This window comes from Sapajus apella, unplaced genomic scaffold, assembly GCF_009761245.1.
Source record: "Sapajus apella isolate SASKATOON/1434 unplaced genomic scaffold, GSC_monkey_1.0 scaffold50, whole genome shotgun sequence".
In the NCBI taxonomy this organism is placed as follows: domain Eukaryota; kingdom Metazoa; phylum Chordata; class Mammalia; order Primates; family Cebidae; genus Sapajus; species Sapajus apella.
In genome coordinates, this window is record NW_022436990.1 from 3,687,932 (window position 1) to 3,705,195 (window position 17,264).

The window sequence follows — 17,264 nt, forward strand, 5'->3', positions numbered from 1 at the left end:
AAATGAGACAACAATGAAATTTGCCCCATCCATTGACTCTTCCCTTCACGGACAGTTTCTCTATAGCATGCCATGATGTTTTGTAGCTTTTCATCCAAAGAACTTCTTTCAGAATTGGACTCAATTCTCTGGAATTCTGCTGCAGCTTTATCAACTAAGTGTATGGAATATTTTAAATATTTTGTTATTTCAACAATGTTCACAGCATCTTCACCAGGAGTAAATTCCATCTCAAAAAAAACACTTTTTTGCTGATCCATAGAAGAAATTTCTCATTTGTTCAAGTTTTATCATGAGATTGCAGCAGCACTTCAGTCACATTGTCAGGCTCCATTTCTGATTCTAGTTCTCCTGCTTCCACCACATATGCATTGACTTCTTCCCCTGATGTCTTACACCTCTTAGGATCATCCAAGAGTGCTAGAATCCACTTCTTACAAAATCCTGTTAATGTTGCTATTTTAATCTCCTCCCATGAATCACGAATGCTCTGAATGGCATCTAGAATGGGTGAGTCCTTTTCAGGTTTTCATTTTACTTTTCCCAAATCCATCAGATGAAACACTATGGTAACTATAGTCTTATAAAATGTATTCCTTAAATAATAAGACTTGAGGACCTAGAAATAGAAATTCCATTTGACCCAACAATCCCATTACTGGGTATATATCCAAAGGATTACAAATCGTTCTACTATAAGGACACGTGCACACGAATGTTCATTGAAGCACTGTTTACAATAGCAAAGACCTGGAACCAACCCAAATGTCCATCGACGATAGACTGGATAGGGAAAATGTGGCACACATACACCATGGAATATTATGCAGCCATCAAAAACGATGAGTTTGGGTCCTTTGTAGGGACATGGATGAACCTGGAAACCATCATTCTCAGCAAACTGACAGAAGAGCAGAAGATCAAACACCGCATGTTCTCACTCATAGGCGGGTGTTGAACAATGAGAACACATGGACACAGGGAGGGGAGCACTACACACTGGGGTCAGTTGGGGGGAAATAGGGGAGGGACGGTGGGGGGTGGGGAGCTGGGGAGAGATAGCAAGGGGAGAAATGCCAGATGTAGGTGATGGGGAGGAAGGCAGCAAATCACACTGCCACGTGTGTACCTATGCAACAATTTTGCATGTTCTTCACATGTACCCCAAAACCTAAAATGCAATAAAATAAATAAATGGGGAAAAAAAAAAGACTTGAAAGTTACTCTTTGATCCACAGGCTGCAGAACAGATGTTGCGTTCTCAGGCATGAAAACATGAAATTTCCTTGCACATCTCCATCAGAGCTCTTTAACGACCAGTACATTGTCAGTGAGAAGTAATTTTAAATGGAAGCTTTTTCTCAGCAGAAGGTTGTGGGCTTAAAATATTCAGTAAACCATGCTGCATACAGATGTATTGTCATCCACACTTCGTTGTTCCATTTATGGGGCACCGTAGATTTAACATAATTCTTAAGGACCCTAGGATTTTTGGAATGGCAAATGGCTTCAGCTCAAAGTGACCAGTTGCATTAACCTCTAACAAGAGAATCAGTCTGTTCTTTGAAGCTTTGAAGTCAGGCATTGACTTCTCTCTAGCTATCAAAGTCCCAGATGGCTTCTTCCTGCAACAGAAGGCTGTCTTTGCCTACACTGAAAATCTGCTGTTTAGTGTAGCTACCTTCCTCAATGAGCTTAGCTAGATCTTCTGGGTAACTTGCTGCAGCTTCTACATCAGCACCTGCTGATTTGCCTTGCGTTTTTATGGAGATGACTTCTTTCTCTAAACCTCATGAACCAACCTCTGCTAGCTTCAAACTTTTCTCCTGCAGCTTCCTCATCTCTCCCGTCCTTCATACACTTGAAAAGAGTTAGGGCCTTGCTCTGGATTAGACTTTGGCTTAAGAGAATGTTGTGGCTGGTTTCACCTTTTATCCAGACCACTAAAATTTTCTCCATTATCAACGAGAAGGCCTTTTCACTTTCTTATCATTCATGGGTTCAATGGAGTAGCTCCTATACTTTGCTTCAAGAACTTTTATTTTGCATTCACAACTTGGCTGTTTGGCACAAGAGGCCTAGTTTCAACATGCCTTCCTCATGAAGCTTAATCATTTCAGCTTTTGATTTGAAGTGAGAGACATGGGACTTTTCCTTTCACCTGAACACTTAGAGGTCATTGTAGGGTTAGTCATAGGCCTAATTTTAATGATTTTATCTTAGGAAATAGGGAGGCTTGAGGAAAGGGACAGAGATGGGGAAAGTAGAGTAGTCAAAACACATCTATCAATTCAGTTTGCTATTTTCTACAGATTTGATTTGTGGTGTACCAAAATGGTAACAATAGTAACATCAAAGATGACTGATCATAGATGACCCTAACAGATACAATAATAATGAAAAGTCTAAAACATTGTGAGAACTACCAAAATATCACAGAGACATAAAACAAGAGCACACCATTGGAAAAATGGTGCTGACAGACTTGCTCAACAGAATTCTCACAAACTGTCAATGTGTTAAAAAAAAAACCACACTATCTATGAGACACAATGAAGTGTAATAAAATGAAGTAGGTCTGTATTATATTTCTGGTCATTATGATTTACAGGTAATAGTCATAAGACCTGTTTCTTTTTAATTTACACCATTCTGTTTGAGAATTCTAACAGGACCCATCCATAGAAGGACTACTGAAAGAAACAAAAATTACATCTCTTATGGAAAAAAACAACTATAGCCATAGCAGATATATGTCTAAAAGCTGTTCAATTAGTAAAGAGTCTCTAATTCTTATCTGGTTATTGCACCTAATTATAAATAACAAATTACATTTCAAATAATAAACTAGGAAACATTTTTGTTACTAGACATCTCTTACAAGTACAAAAGGAAAATAAAAAATCTGGACTCCGCTATGCTAAAGGAAAAACTGCAGCTGAAAGCTGAGTCATGCAAGAGTGTAAATAGACAAGTTTCTCAGATTTTTATTGCCTTTCGTTTTGTTCCTAAGCAGATAGCTACAGATAAAGTTGCTGTACATCTTTTCTGGAGTTTTTCTCCCTTCCAACAAGAAAGGAGAGTTTTCCTGCTTCCATGATGATGGAAAACAGGCAACCCCTTTCTGGAGTTTCATCTTGCTACCAACAGGGAAGGCAAGATTGAGTTTTTTCATCCTGGTAGGATGCTAGAGAACAGTCTTTAGCCTGGATCCCATTCATAGGTTAGCTGAACTAGGGTTTGTCTTGGAAATTCTCCTTAATGACTAAAGGTTAAAACCAGCTGGTTTTAATTTCTCCTTACCATTAAGAGCTCAGTAGACATATAAATTGTGCAAACATTATTTGTGTTGCTTGTTTTTTGTTGTTATTGTTGATTTGTTTCTTTTTGTTGTGGTTTCTGACTTTTTCCCATTGGGTTTGACCAACTCTACCCGACTTGATCAAATGCAAAGAAATATTCCAAATTAGGAGGAATAAGACCTCTGAATTGGTTAAATTCCCACAGCTGGAAAAAAAGGAAAAAAAAAAAAAAAAAAAACAGCCAGCAAAAGAAAAAAAGAAAGATCTGACCACATAGGAATTTTATTTATGTGACAAGGCCACCTTTTGCCAGCCAAGCCAAACCGAAAGAGCTTCGGCCACCACCCCACACTATGGTTCGTTCAGTAGCTAAAATTCTGCCTTTTTCACCATGATAGCTGAGATTGGTTCTTAAATCAAGTCCTTTCTGGCTTTATATTTTTATGTTACTTTTTAAATATAAGCAATTTGTTCCAGCTAAAATATGGTAATGAGATATAAAAGGATGTTTTAAACAGCTTGATGGTTAAAAGTCAGCTTAATTAAAAGCTGCTATCAAGATGTGTGTGTATGTTTAAAAGGCCTTTATGCTTTTTTTCTCTCCTAAAATCTTGTTTTTGAGAAAAAGTTTTTTTCTTTTCAGTAGACTGAATTCTGTCTTCTCCATTTACTTCTTCCTATCTTCTCTTCCTCTTACCACCTTCTGTTGCACGAAGGACCTAAAATAGTTTCTAACAGCCTGGAATTCCTTAATGAAAACAAAGAATATTCCAGACTCCTTTTTTAGGGAGAAACTCTGTTTTTCCCTGTGATAACCAAGAGTGTAAATAGACAAGTTTCTCAGATTTTTTAAACTGCTTGCTTTTGTCCTGTTACCTATCTTGCTACTCTTGTAGCAAGATAACTAACAAGAGCACCCTTTCTACAGAAAATAAAATTGCCTTGCTAAGAAAATTTTTTGTCCGAATGCTAATTTTTCCTTGTAGTACCTAAGAACAAGCATTCCATCTCTAACATTACTTTTTTTTTTTTTTAACTAAAATAGTTATTACCACAGGGGCTGCTCTTGGATGTTTAAGAAAGGACATGGTTTAGAAACTTACAGAAAAGCCTTTTTAACAAAGTGTACTGTGAAAGCACTATATGGCGTGCTCTCTTTGGACCAGACTCATTATATGTATCTCTCTTTGGAGAACCAGGATTTAATATGGGCTCTGCCCAAAGCTCAGAAATCTAGTTAAAAGATAGGGACTAAATTTAAAACTACTAATCGAAATAAATCTGGTCTCCTTATACGTTCCTATGGTAGATTTCTATAATTCTATGTTTGATTTGGCATCGATTTTTAATCTCCCTCTAGCCCACCAACTCTGCTCTCTATACTTTGAGATATAAATTTCACTATCTGGTTTTCATGTGAGTTGTTCCTTTAGTATGCTAATATTTTGTTTGACTAAAAAGTTTACCTTTTATTATGTCTGTTTTCAGCTTTCTCTCCCCTTTGAGAAGACCTGAGATAGTAAGTGGCTCCAGCTCCTCTTTTTCCCACAGGTTCTAACTGCTATTGTGACCCAATGCTTAAAATGTTTCTCTTAAAGATCTGAAGGAAATCTTTTCTTCCAATATAACATTCTATGCTCTTGGCTTTTCTTAATATGTCTAAATTATTTTATGAAATCGAAAGCCTTCACTTACAACTTAGGACACATTGTTCCTATGTCTAATTAATTTAAGTATCCTTTTCATTTGTTTTGACTTGTGGATTATTTAAATGTACTCCCCACGTTGAAAAGCAATCACACTGCAAAAGGTGGTATGGATTTTGGTTTTTTTGTTTGTTTGTTTGCCTCAGGAAAACTGAGATAAAAACATTTTTTAATTTAAGGTAATTTAAGGTTTTTGGTTTTGGTTTTTTTTTTGTGTTTGTTTTTTTTTTTTGTTTTTTGAGACAGTCTTGATCTGTTGCCCGGGCTAGAATGCAGTGGCACGATCTTGGCTCACTATAACCTCTGCCTCCCAGGTTCAAGGGATTCTCCTGCCTCAGCCTCCTGATAGGGGGGACTACAAGTGTGCGCCACCATACCTGGCTAATTTTTGTATTTTTAGAAGAGATGAGGTTTCACCATGTTGGCCAGACTGGTCTTGAACTCCTGACCTCAAGTGATCCACATCCCGCTCAGCCTCCCAAAGTGTTGGGATTACAGGCATGAGCCACCACGCCCAGCGTTAGGGGTTATCTAAATGTACTCCCCATATTGAAAAGCAATCACACTGCAGAAAGTGGTGAGGTTTTTTTTTGTTTGTTTTATGTGAGGGTCAGGGGATTGCCTTAGGAAAACTGAGATAATAACATTTTTTAATTTAAGGTGATTTAAGGTTTTAAATTAAGGTCATTGCATCATGAACTGCATTCATGAGGCACAGGCCAAGAAATTAAAACTATTCAAACACTTTAGGCCCAGGGACTCTCCTGAAAGAAGTGGGCTTGTAAGACTGTAAAAGCTGATTTTGAGAAAGATTGTAGTTCAAAGTTTTCTCTATAAATTAAACATTAATTTCAAAGGTACACTGATGCAAGAACAGCATCTGGGCCCCCATGTCAGAGTAACAAGGTTTTCTTGGAGCATTAACCCACTTTTTAATTAAAAAAAAATTATAAGACTATAAAAAGGTTCATGGAAATTCCATCTTATGGTCAAGATGATTAAAATTTAATAGGTTTGTTTATAAGATTTGAGAGAGAGATTTAATTGGCCTCATGCGGTCTTTATTTTGGCTTATTGTTTGAGAAATTGAATCTCCTCTCTCAAAGAATAAAGATTTTTGCCTTTTTAAAAAAACCTTTATCACTTTGGCTATATGAATGAGTTATTTTACAATGATCTGTGATCCTATTTTATGATATCAAGTGTCTTACACATTTTATACTTGACAAACTCCAAAATCAAATTCTAAATTCAGTCTTCATTATTTTTTGATATGAAGTACCCTGAAAGCCCAAGAGACATTATTCAACTTATTTGGTATAATAAATTCATACAGGAAGTATTGTCAAATATGAAATATTTAGCCTTCTTTGAATTATATTTATATAAATTATTAGTATGTGAGCCAAAATTATATGAGATTCCTGTGATTCTGATGTTTTAGTATATCAGTAGTAATTACAATTAGTATGTAAAATTGTATGCCACAGAAGTAACTAAATTTCCTTGTCAATTGTGTCTTTAACCATGGCTGTTCTAAGACTTTTGTCAGCCACGATTGTTTTACTTTCATCCTTTTATAAGGCAGTTTATAACCAGCTATAGAACTCCAAGGAGTACTCTTACAGATTTATGATAAATTTAGAGATCGTGCCATTGGAATAAAGACAAAAACTTCCAGCACTTTCATGGAGAGCTGATGTATTCATGAGGTTTGCTGATCTAATACTAAGCACAGTAGGAGTTAACTGCATGGGCCGAAGTAGTAGAAGACTGGAAATAGTCTTTTATGACTTTGTTTAAAACATTTGCTGATTCTTTTTGTTTTTCGGAATCAAGAAAACTTTCTATTCCTTTTTTTTTTTTTTTTTTTTTTGAGACAAGTCTCACTCTGTCACCCAGGCTGGAGTGCAGTGGTGCAATCTAGGCTCACTGCAACCTCCACCTCCTAGGTTCAAGCAATTCTCTTGCTTCAGCCTCCCAAGTAGCTGGGACTATAGGCACACAACACCACGCCCAGCTAATTTTTTGTATTTTTAGTAGAGACGAAGTTTCACCATATTGACCAGGCTGCTCTCGAACTCTTGACCTCCGCCCGCCTCAGCCTCCCAAAGCGCTGGGACCACAGGAGTGAGCCACTGTGCCTGGCCAACTTTCTTTTCTTTTAGGCTTTTTACAGCTTTTAACAATTCAGTAACATATACTATTATGTGAAAAATTTAAAACATAATTCCTTTCGGTCAACATAATTTCTCTAAAATTTGGTAACTAATTTATGAGAATTCTTAATTCATGAAAATATAGTTATTTGCATAAGGTCAGTAAGAATCTACTTTCTTTTATACAAATGCATAACTGCAGCCCCTTGGAAAAACTGGCCCCACACCTTGTCCTTTACAGGGTACTGATCTGTGGTAAGTAAAGAATGTCACTTTCTGACACGCCCAAAAACCCCAAGTTTTCTTGGGACCTCAAATAGAGAAGAGTTCACCCAATTCACACAGGTATTTGCAGGCACAGATAAATCCTTGACTAGGCTCAAGGCTTTTAAGAAGGTCTAATCTTAGATTCCTTATTTAAAAAGGTTTTCAGCAAAGCCAATTTAAAAAAAAAAAAGGAGCCTGTATAATAAGTGATTATTCTTGCTGTGCTTTATGCAAATAATCAAGCCAAGTATAATAGGTCTAAAAGGTATTTTACAAATAAGTTGGTCCTACTATGATTTTAAGTAAAACTGGATTTTTGGAGAGAAAAAAAATCATCTTCAAAATAAATTATAGTATATCTGTTATTAGACTATAGCCTTGCCTAATGTTTTCATTTTTATTATTCTCTAAAATTTGGACTGAATTCTAAAATTTTTGCTGGCTATGACTCTCCAAAATAATGTTTTCAATTTTTTTCCTTTTTTCCCATTTTTCCTGATATGAAATCACAAAAAAATTAAGCTCTGCTTTTCTTAAATCCCTGTGAACTGAATTTAGACAACTTAAGAAAACAACAGCAACCTATTTATATACATAAACCATTTCATACCTGCCTACTGATGAATGGACTTCAGAGTAAAATGGCCTTTATCACTCTTCCAGGATTGTTCTCCATCTTTGTTTTTTCCTTCCTCCCACTATGTTCTCTTTGTAGAACATGAGGCTTCACAACCTGCAAAAAAAAGTGAGCTTCCTAACACCACCAGACCTATTCATCTAGCAATAAACTGTCCTAGCCACGAAACATCAGACAAAACCCAAGACCAGAGTCATTTTCTTCTAAAATGCTTTCTCTGAAAGATTTTTAAAAGAAAAGTAGGGAGAAATGTGAAAGGAAAATAAAAACTTAGGACTCCAATTCATAGGCCAAAAGGAAAAACTTAAGCTGAAAGCTGAATCATGCAACTGTCGTTCCTTTTGTTCCTAAGAAGATATCTACAGATAAAGGTCAAGTATGTCCACTCTGTGTTCAAGATTGTACCTCATCTTGTGTACAATGCTGATTTATGAGTGTAAGACGAATACGTAATTGACTATTCCCCTACATGCTTTTATCTTGCAATCTGTGGATTCAGGATTGTGACCATGGGCTCCCTATTTCCCCTCCAGCCATCTTTGCCCCTTTAAATACTGAAGCTCTCAAAATCTTCTTTGGAGAAAGGCACAGACCTGTCTCCTGGGCATGTCTTCAACAGTGGCATAATTAACTTCTAAACTAATTGAGATTTGTCTCACACACACTTTGGTTTACATGAGATTGAAAAAACAAACTCTTCTGAAATACTTAGTTCACCTTTAGCTTCAAACGGTATATTCTCTTACGTTTCAATTAATAAAGATTTAAAATTGGCCATGCTTTTCTGTTTTCATAAATTTATTATATTAAACCTATTGATATTAAACACAATTTTTAAATGCTAAAGCTAATTTTCTTTAAAAATGTTTACATTTTAAAATATTTAGTTTCAAATATTTAACTTTTAAAAACACTAAATCAACCCACAGCATAAAATGACACAATAATTTATGTTAAATTCATTTCATTTCAATTATTGAAAAATCATTTAGAAATCAACTTGTCCAATTCTCTCACTTTATAGATAATGAAATGTAAAAACATTTGGCTGGGCACAGTGGCTCATGCCTGAAATCACAGCACTTTGGGAGGCCACAGCAGGCCTGGCCAACATGGCAAAACCCCTTCTCTACTAAAATATAAAACTTAGCTGGACGTGGTGGCAGGCACCTATAATCCCAGCTACTAAGGAGGCTGCGGCAGGACAATCACTTAAGCCCAGGAGGTGGAGGTTGGAGTGAGCCCAAATTGTGCCACTGCACTCCAAACTGGGCAACAGAACCAGGCCCTATATAAAAAAAAAAAAAAAAAAATCAGTTTTTCACTTTTTGCTGTAGGTTACAAAAAAAGCTATATAACTAAAATAACAATATCCTACACTTTAAAAAGCTCACCAGACTATATTTTTTTCTGAACAAGATTCATAATTTTAAGAGCTTATGAAAGATGAACTTCAGTTAATTACATGATTTTGTTCAATGAAGCAGTAACAGAATGTTAATTTTCAGGTTGTTTCCTTGAACTTCTCATCTCTTAACTGGATCCACACTTTTACTCTTGTTGTTTTTGAAGACAAAGTAGTGCTCTGTCACACAGGCTGGAGTGTAGTGGCCTGATCTCCACTCACTGCAACTTCCACTTCTTGGGTTCCCGCAATTCTCTTGCCTCGGCCTCCCAAGTAGCTGGGATTACAGATGTGCACCACCACATCCGACTAATTTTTTGTATTTTTAGTAGAGACAGGGTTTCGCCATGTTGCTCAGGCTGGTCTTGAACTTCTGAGCTCAGGCAATCCACCTGCCTCATCCTCCCGAAGTGCTGGGATTACAGGTGTGAGCCACCACGCCTGGCCTGGATCCACAATTTTAATATAATGCTCTCCTTTTACACAGTCACTAAAAGCTTTACCATTTCAGGCTGAATTTAACAAGGCAAAAACTCTATCCAAGGTAAATAATGAATAAAGTATGAACTATGATGATAATGTTTTCAGTAACACCTTTAAAAAGTCTAGAAATTCAACTTTAATCAACAGAGCCAGTTATTCATCTGCCTGGCCAATTTCTTAGAATTGAAGGAACAGCTTTCTCCATAAATGAAAATCTAGAAAACAGAAGGCTCTTAAGTTTTAATTGGGAGCACGTGCTTCTCCCCCTATTAACAAGCAGTAGGAAGAATATTTATTTCCTGATTACGCCTTTCCTTTACCTCATACCAATCCAAGTCTACTCCCTGGTTTTCTTTGCCACGTCCAAACCTTCATAACTCAGAAGTGAAAAATGAAGCAGACTCTGAAAGTTTTAAAGTACATCATCATGAGCCGGTTTTAGTTCTAAAACCCAATTTAAAAGAGCTGCTTCCTAAGGGCTATATCTACAATGAGAATTCAAATACCTGCCTTAACTCCTTCACAGTATTGTTTTGAAAAATATAAAGTATTACATGCAAAAATGAGTTTCTCATAGTACTAACATCCAGAGAATAGAAGTTTGTAAGTAATCCCAGAAGCTACTGCATCAGTCTCAATACAGAAACATCCCTCAGACCTGTTAAATAGCTGTCCAATTTCCATGTGAACACATACCGTGACAGGAAGAGGGCAGCCTCCTCTAATACCTGTTTGAATATTAGACGAGATCTCTTGGGATGAACACACACTGGCCCTGGTTAAGCAAAATATCTACTCCATATCTATAGAAATGAACTGAGTCATTTTTCAGTCTTCTCCAACCCCAAAATTCCCTAATGTTTTGCCTTTTGAAAGGTAACATTTCCTTTTTTCAAATAAAGATAGCCATAATCATATCTGTTCTGAAAGTTAATATTGTATCACTCACTGAGCATTTACCATGTGTAAGCATCTGTATATACATAATTTTGGGCCTGTATCATTATTGACGAGAAGACTATTAGTTTGCTATTTATAGGTAATTTGTCCTTCTGCTGGCTGCTTTCAAAATTTATTTCCTTAGTATTCTGCAGATTTCCAATGGCATGACCTTAGGGGTAGATAACTTTTATTAATCTGCTTTGGTCTCAAAGTGCTTCTGCAATCTGAAGAATTACATTTTTCATCAACTCTAAGAAATTCTTAGCTATTTCTTTAAATGTTGGTGCTCTTCCAGTCTTCCCTCTGGAACGCCTACAAGGCTCATATTGGACTTCACTCTTGTTCTCTCTCCCTTAACCTCCTCATAATTTCCACTTATTTATGTTACTATACTCTGGTCATTTCACATATTCTCTTTTAGCTGGGTCCAATCTCACACCTTGAGTTTGCTTATTGAGAGAGTCTCACTATGTTGCCCAAACTGGGAGAAACTCCTGGGCTCAAGTGACCTTCCCATCTTGGACTCCCAAAGTGCTCTGATTATAAGCATGAACCACTGCACCTGGCCAGTTTTGTTTTTTCGTTTGTTTGTTTTTGTTTTTTTGTTTTTAATGACTGTTTTCTCTTATTTATTTATTTAAGACGGACTCTTGCTCTGTCACCCAGGCTGGAAGTACAATGGTGCAATCTCAGCTCACTGCAACCTCTGTCTTCAAGGTTCAAGTGATTCTCGTGCCTCAGCCTCCCAAGTAGCTGGGATTACAAGCACACGCCACCATGCCCAGCTAATGTTTTATATTTTTAGTAGAGATGAGGTTTTGCCATGTTGGCCAGGCTGGTCTAGAACTCCTGACCTCTGGTGATCCACCTGCCTTGGCCTCCCAAAAAGCTGGGATTATAGGCATGAGCCACCATGAGTGGCCCTGTTTTCTCATTTCTACATACTCTAATTGATTCTTACCAACCATACCTCAGCCTTTTTCATAATGTCCTGCTCTTTGTGGCTTTTGTTCTTTTATCTTTCAAATTATTTTTTAAATATACTTTAAAATCTCATTCGATTTGTTCTTTTAATTCAATTATGTAGGTTGCTAATTTTCTGTTCTGTCTTCTGATTTTCCCTCAGTGGCACACGTACTTTTTTTTTTTGGCCAAGAATTTTTTGCTTAACACAGAAAGCCAGTATGTATTTACACTGATAAAGCAATTGCAGATTTATACATATACTGAAAAAGACATGACATATTAGAATATTTTCTTTCTGATGTCCTAAAACCATAATTAAGTCATTTTTCATGTCTTTATTGTAATACAATAAATGTATGTATTTTTAGGGTACATGAGCTAATTTAATATATTCATATTGTTCAAGATCAAATCCATGTAATTGGGATATCCATCATCTTAACTCTTCTGTCTTGGGGTAAATTTCCATCTCTAAACCACTCCCCTTGAACATCTGAATTACTCTATCTATTTTGAAATATACAATAGACACACTCTTTATTCTGTCCTCAATTTCAGTGGGAATTGTCTATGGACATGCCGTGAGTCAAAACTAGTCTTAAGTATTACTAGACTACAGCTTCTGCCAAGTACTCCAGATATGTTACATTCAGTTTTTAGCACTCCTTTAAGAGTCCTACCTTTGTGCAGGAATCTCTTTCCATTTATACATTAAAATATTAGTCCATACAACTTATATCTGGTTTTAATATTCTTTTATCATTTTTCATTAAAAAGGTTTTAACATCCATTTTTTTATTCTGGCACCAAGCATATTTTCCCTTCCTATACTCTTAAAATTCTTCTTCTCAACTAAACATACCCTCAAGTTATTTAAAATTTATGAAGTTCATGCAATCTGCAGGCACATTTAACATATGGCACCCAGAATAGAACAAAATTTTCCAAAAACTGCTGCCTGGTCCTATTTGGAAACTGGACTTCTATTATATATCTCTCTCTAATTGTTCTCACTGCCACGTTATACTGTTGACTCACATTACGCTCTAATCACTTAAAACTCATAGATCTTTGATAAAAGAACTACTTCTAAAATAATTTTTTAAATTGAAAAATGAGACTTCATATTTATCCTACATCAACTTTTTTTTTTTTACATTTTCACACAAAACTGAGTCAATACTACTCAGCAAGTGAGAACCTTTAAAACACACACCTGGCTTTCTAGGAAGAAAGAAATACGCTTATTCCTGTGTGTAATGCACCCGACTGTTTCTGCCTACACAGTATCCGTTCTTATAACAGAACCCCGCTACTTATAAGAAATTTATTCCACATAATTCAGAAGAGGATCACCCTGCCCAGGCACAGTGGAAAGTTCCCAATCCCATACCCCAGCCAAGGGGATTGGTTCAGAGACAGAAGTTTACCCCAAGAGAAAAGAATTAGAGCCATTCCTTATACTTTCGTTGCAATTTTTCAATTAAAAGAAAAAAAGACTCTCTCTCCCCTTCTGAGGTTGTAAATACTAAATATCATGTAAGCTTAAAGATGCTGCCCCTACATAGAAAGACAATGTGCTTGAGAACGAAATTAACAGAAAAAAGGAGAGCCCAAAAGACTAGGATAGAAAGACCATGTTATCATAACATAAATTTAAGTCATTAGATATAACTGTGAAACCTTGAAATTCTTAGTTACAAAAACCAATATTCAGTTATTTTTCTCAAGCCAGTTTGAGTCATATTTCTGTCTTGTGAGCAAGAAACCTAATACAATGTAAAATACACTTAATTGCTCTTTATAGAAAATTATCGGAGCGTTCTCTTATTACACAAAAAACTCACCATCTCTTTTGTAGCACTTACATCAAATTCTGTAAAAGTAGCTGCTACTTTGAAAAAACAGGAGGTTGGCCGGGCGCGGTGGCTCAAGCCTGTAATCCCAGCACTGTGGGCGGCCGAGGCGGGTGGATCACGAGGTCAAGAGATCGAGACCATCCTGGTCAACATGGTGAAACCCCGTCTCTACTAAAAATACAAAAAATTAGCTGGGCATGGTGGCGCGTGCCTGTAATCCCAGCTACTCAGGAGGCTGAGGCAGGAGAATTGCCTGAACCCAGGAGGCGGAGGTTGCGGTGAGCCAAGATCGCACCATTGCACTCCAGCCTGGGTAACAAGAGCGAAACTCCGTCTTAAAAAAAAAAAAAAAGAAAAACCAGGAGGTTTAGTTTGTCATGATTATAACACTAGATGCTTGTCTAAACAGACACATGATGAACCCTGAACCACATCTGCAAAAACAAACTTAAAATCACCCATTATGTTTACAACATAATTTTATAGCAGCTAAGTCTATAAATTGGCCCTAAAAAAGTTTTGTCTTTTTCTGCAACCCACATGGTTCCAAATAATATGATCTTCTCTTTTTTTCTTAACTACTTTCTCTCCCCTTCCCCAAATTCTGGCCCCAATTCTGGGAATATTCCTAAACTTATCCTAAATTCAGAAAACAAAAGTGAATATATAAAGATATTTAATATTATATCATCATATATAATTCTTTAAAAATCCTTCTAAAAAATAAAAACAGGTTAAGTGTTCACCAAGAAGAGAATGGTCAAGTAAAGTATATTCACAAAATGGACCATTTACAAACACATTTAAAAGTGAAGTTTACAAAAGACTACGTAACATAAAAATGATTTCTGTTAGAGGATGAAGTTTCAGATAAAAAATACAAAATTACAGACACACATAATTACACTAATTCAAAAGATACTTGAATAAAAGCTTGAAGGAAATATGTAAATGCAAAATGCAATTCTGCTTTAGTGATGGCCTTGGATTATAGATTTTTCTTCTATCTTTGACCATTTTATAACTTTTCTTCAAGGACTATGTATTAGTTTTCTATTTAAAAGATTATAAGATCAAGGCAAAGGGAAAGAGTTGTCCAAATAGAACCCAGAAGTAGTCTTTCTTGAAATTTTCAAGTCTACTGTATATCAGTTCAAAATAATGCTCGAAGACCTGGGTCATCGTGGGCTCCAGAGAGCATGCAGGGATGAGCAGGTCCCGCATCGTGAGCTCCAGCTCAGCATTGGGCGATGAGCCTCAGTGGTGGCTCTGCTCTGCTGGGGGTGCAGCAGTGGCAGCAGACTTGGGCAGCAGCAGCTTGGCAGAGCAGCTGGGCTACTGGTGAAGAAGGACAAGGTGTTGGTCTTCTTCAAGAGGACACTGGAGCAGCCCCAGTGTGGCTTCAACAACACGATGATGCATATCCTGCGACCGCATAGCATCCGTGACTACAAGGCCTACAAAGGGCTGGATGACCTCGAGCTCCGACACGGCATTAAAGACTATTCCAACTGGCCCACCATCCCTCGAGCAAACCTCAATGGGGAGTCTGTGAGGGGCTGTAACACTCTTCTGCAGATGTGCCAGAATGGGGACCTGGTAGGAGAACTGAGAAAGCTGGGGATCCACTCCACCCTTTTAGATAAAAAGAAAGACCAAGACTCAAAGTGAAGCTACCTGGGTCCGCAGTGAGCAAAGAGGGAGCGTTCATGTCAGAGACTGCCAGAAAAGCCTTACCAATTTTGGTTTTCACTATGGAGACAACTGCTTGAACTTATCACCTCGGTTTGCAAGCAGCCAGGTGATTTTAGTTTTTCTAGTGTTTGAGCTAATAATATTTTACTGTGAACTTCATCACAATCACTTCACTGTAGTAATTCAATGTTGTATTATAATATTGCTGTAAACAAAATTCATTCTTATATTGTCATTTATTCTTTGTCTGATTTAGGAGCTAAACTAGGAGCTTTGGAATCATTATTCATGCCTCCTCTGCAAATGACTGTCTGCAAAGACAATACATCCCCCCAAATTAAGAAACTGTAATAAACGAGATGTTGTTTTTTAAAACAACTGCCAACACGGGGGAAAAAAATCTCAGTTGAACTTTTACCTATTCATGTTGCTAGCACTTCAGAAGGTGGTATCAACAATTAACAACAGAAAATGTAAGCTTCAAGATGGCAGACAAAGCACATGCATTTACCACCTGCCCCTCCTGAAACCCCACTGAAAAAAACACAAAGAGCTAATTGAAATAAATCCTGTAACAGTAAAAAGAATAAAGGAGGCCACCAACAAATGAGAAAATGAGAGGCTTTTTTTTTTCTTTTTTGGAAGAAAGAAGGAGCAGAGAGGAATAGGCTGTAAGATAAAATAGTTAAAAGAAAGCCACAGCCTAGAATTTGTTACCAGGGGCTGGAAGCCAGTCTACCTAATAGAACCTGAAGACATGAACCCTATACTACACACATAACTGAGGATGAGTGTGAAAATAGGGAGATTAAAGATCTGTATGCAGAATACGTAATTCTTGGTACCTACCATTCTAGTCCTATCCCAAGCACAAAGCAGTGAGCCTGGATTTGCCTCTAGCTAAAACACTGAACAGATATTCCCTAAAGAAACTGGCTGGGCGCGGTGGCTCAAACCTGTAATCCCAGCACTGTGGGAGGCCGAGGCGGGTGGATCACGAGGTCGAGATCAAGACCATCCTGGTCAACATGGTGAAACCCTGTCTCTACTAAAAATACAAAAAATTAGCTGGGCATGGTGGCGCGTGCCTGTAATCCCAGCGACTCAGGAGGCTGGGGCAGGAGAATTGCCTGAACCCGGGAGGCGGAGGTTGCGGTGAGCCGAGATCGCGCCATTGCACTCCAGCCTGGGTAACAAGAGGGAAACTCCGTCTCAAAAAAAAAAAAAAGAAATTAAGCTGGGACAGACAAAGACTTCTAGCGCAAGTAGATCGCTTTCTGGCATCTGAAGGGCCTTCACCCTGCCAGCCACGTACCTATCTGCTCATCCCAAGGCAAAGCCTGTCAGTCACAGATTCCCTCCGCAAGCCCTAGCCACAAGAAAAAAAATCTCTCAGTCTGAATTCTTACTTGAGAAAGCAATCTAACAGGAACATAGTCCATCTTACATTTAAAAAGATAACAAGCCAGTACCAGTTAACTAGTTCATCTTTCTGAAACATGGATAATTTAAGGCTTAGCAGGCATGGTGAGGGCAGAAGGCCCAAAACAAGCAAACAGAATTTAACTCCAGACGAAACAGTTAATTTAGAAGAGAACTTTTAGAAAGCTCTAATTTAATATAGAGATTCAAGAAGACATTAAATACTTATAAAAAGAACAAGAGCTATGAAACAAAGTATGAACTAAAGAAACAAGTATAATAAAAAATGTTCTTGAAGATTAAGCATATGTTTACTGAAAATAAAAGTTAACAGAAGGACTGAAATAATTTTAAAAATTTTCAGAAAAAAGATTATCTGTAAGTCAGAAACCAAAAATTCTAAAAAAAAAAAGAAACAAAG

General features: G+C 37.2%; 1 pseudogene; it reads left to right on the forward strand.

Annotated features, from left to right (window-relative positions):
• The first annotated feature begins 12,443 nt into the window (after window positions 1-12,443).
• On the forward strand, window positions 12,444-15,606 carry LOC116526342 (annotated as a pseudogene).
• The last annotated feature ends 1,658 nt before the right edge of the window (window positions 15,607-17,264 follow it).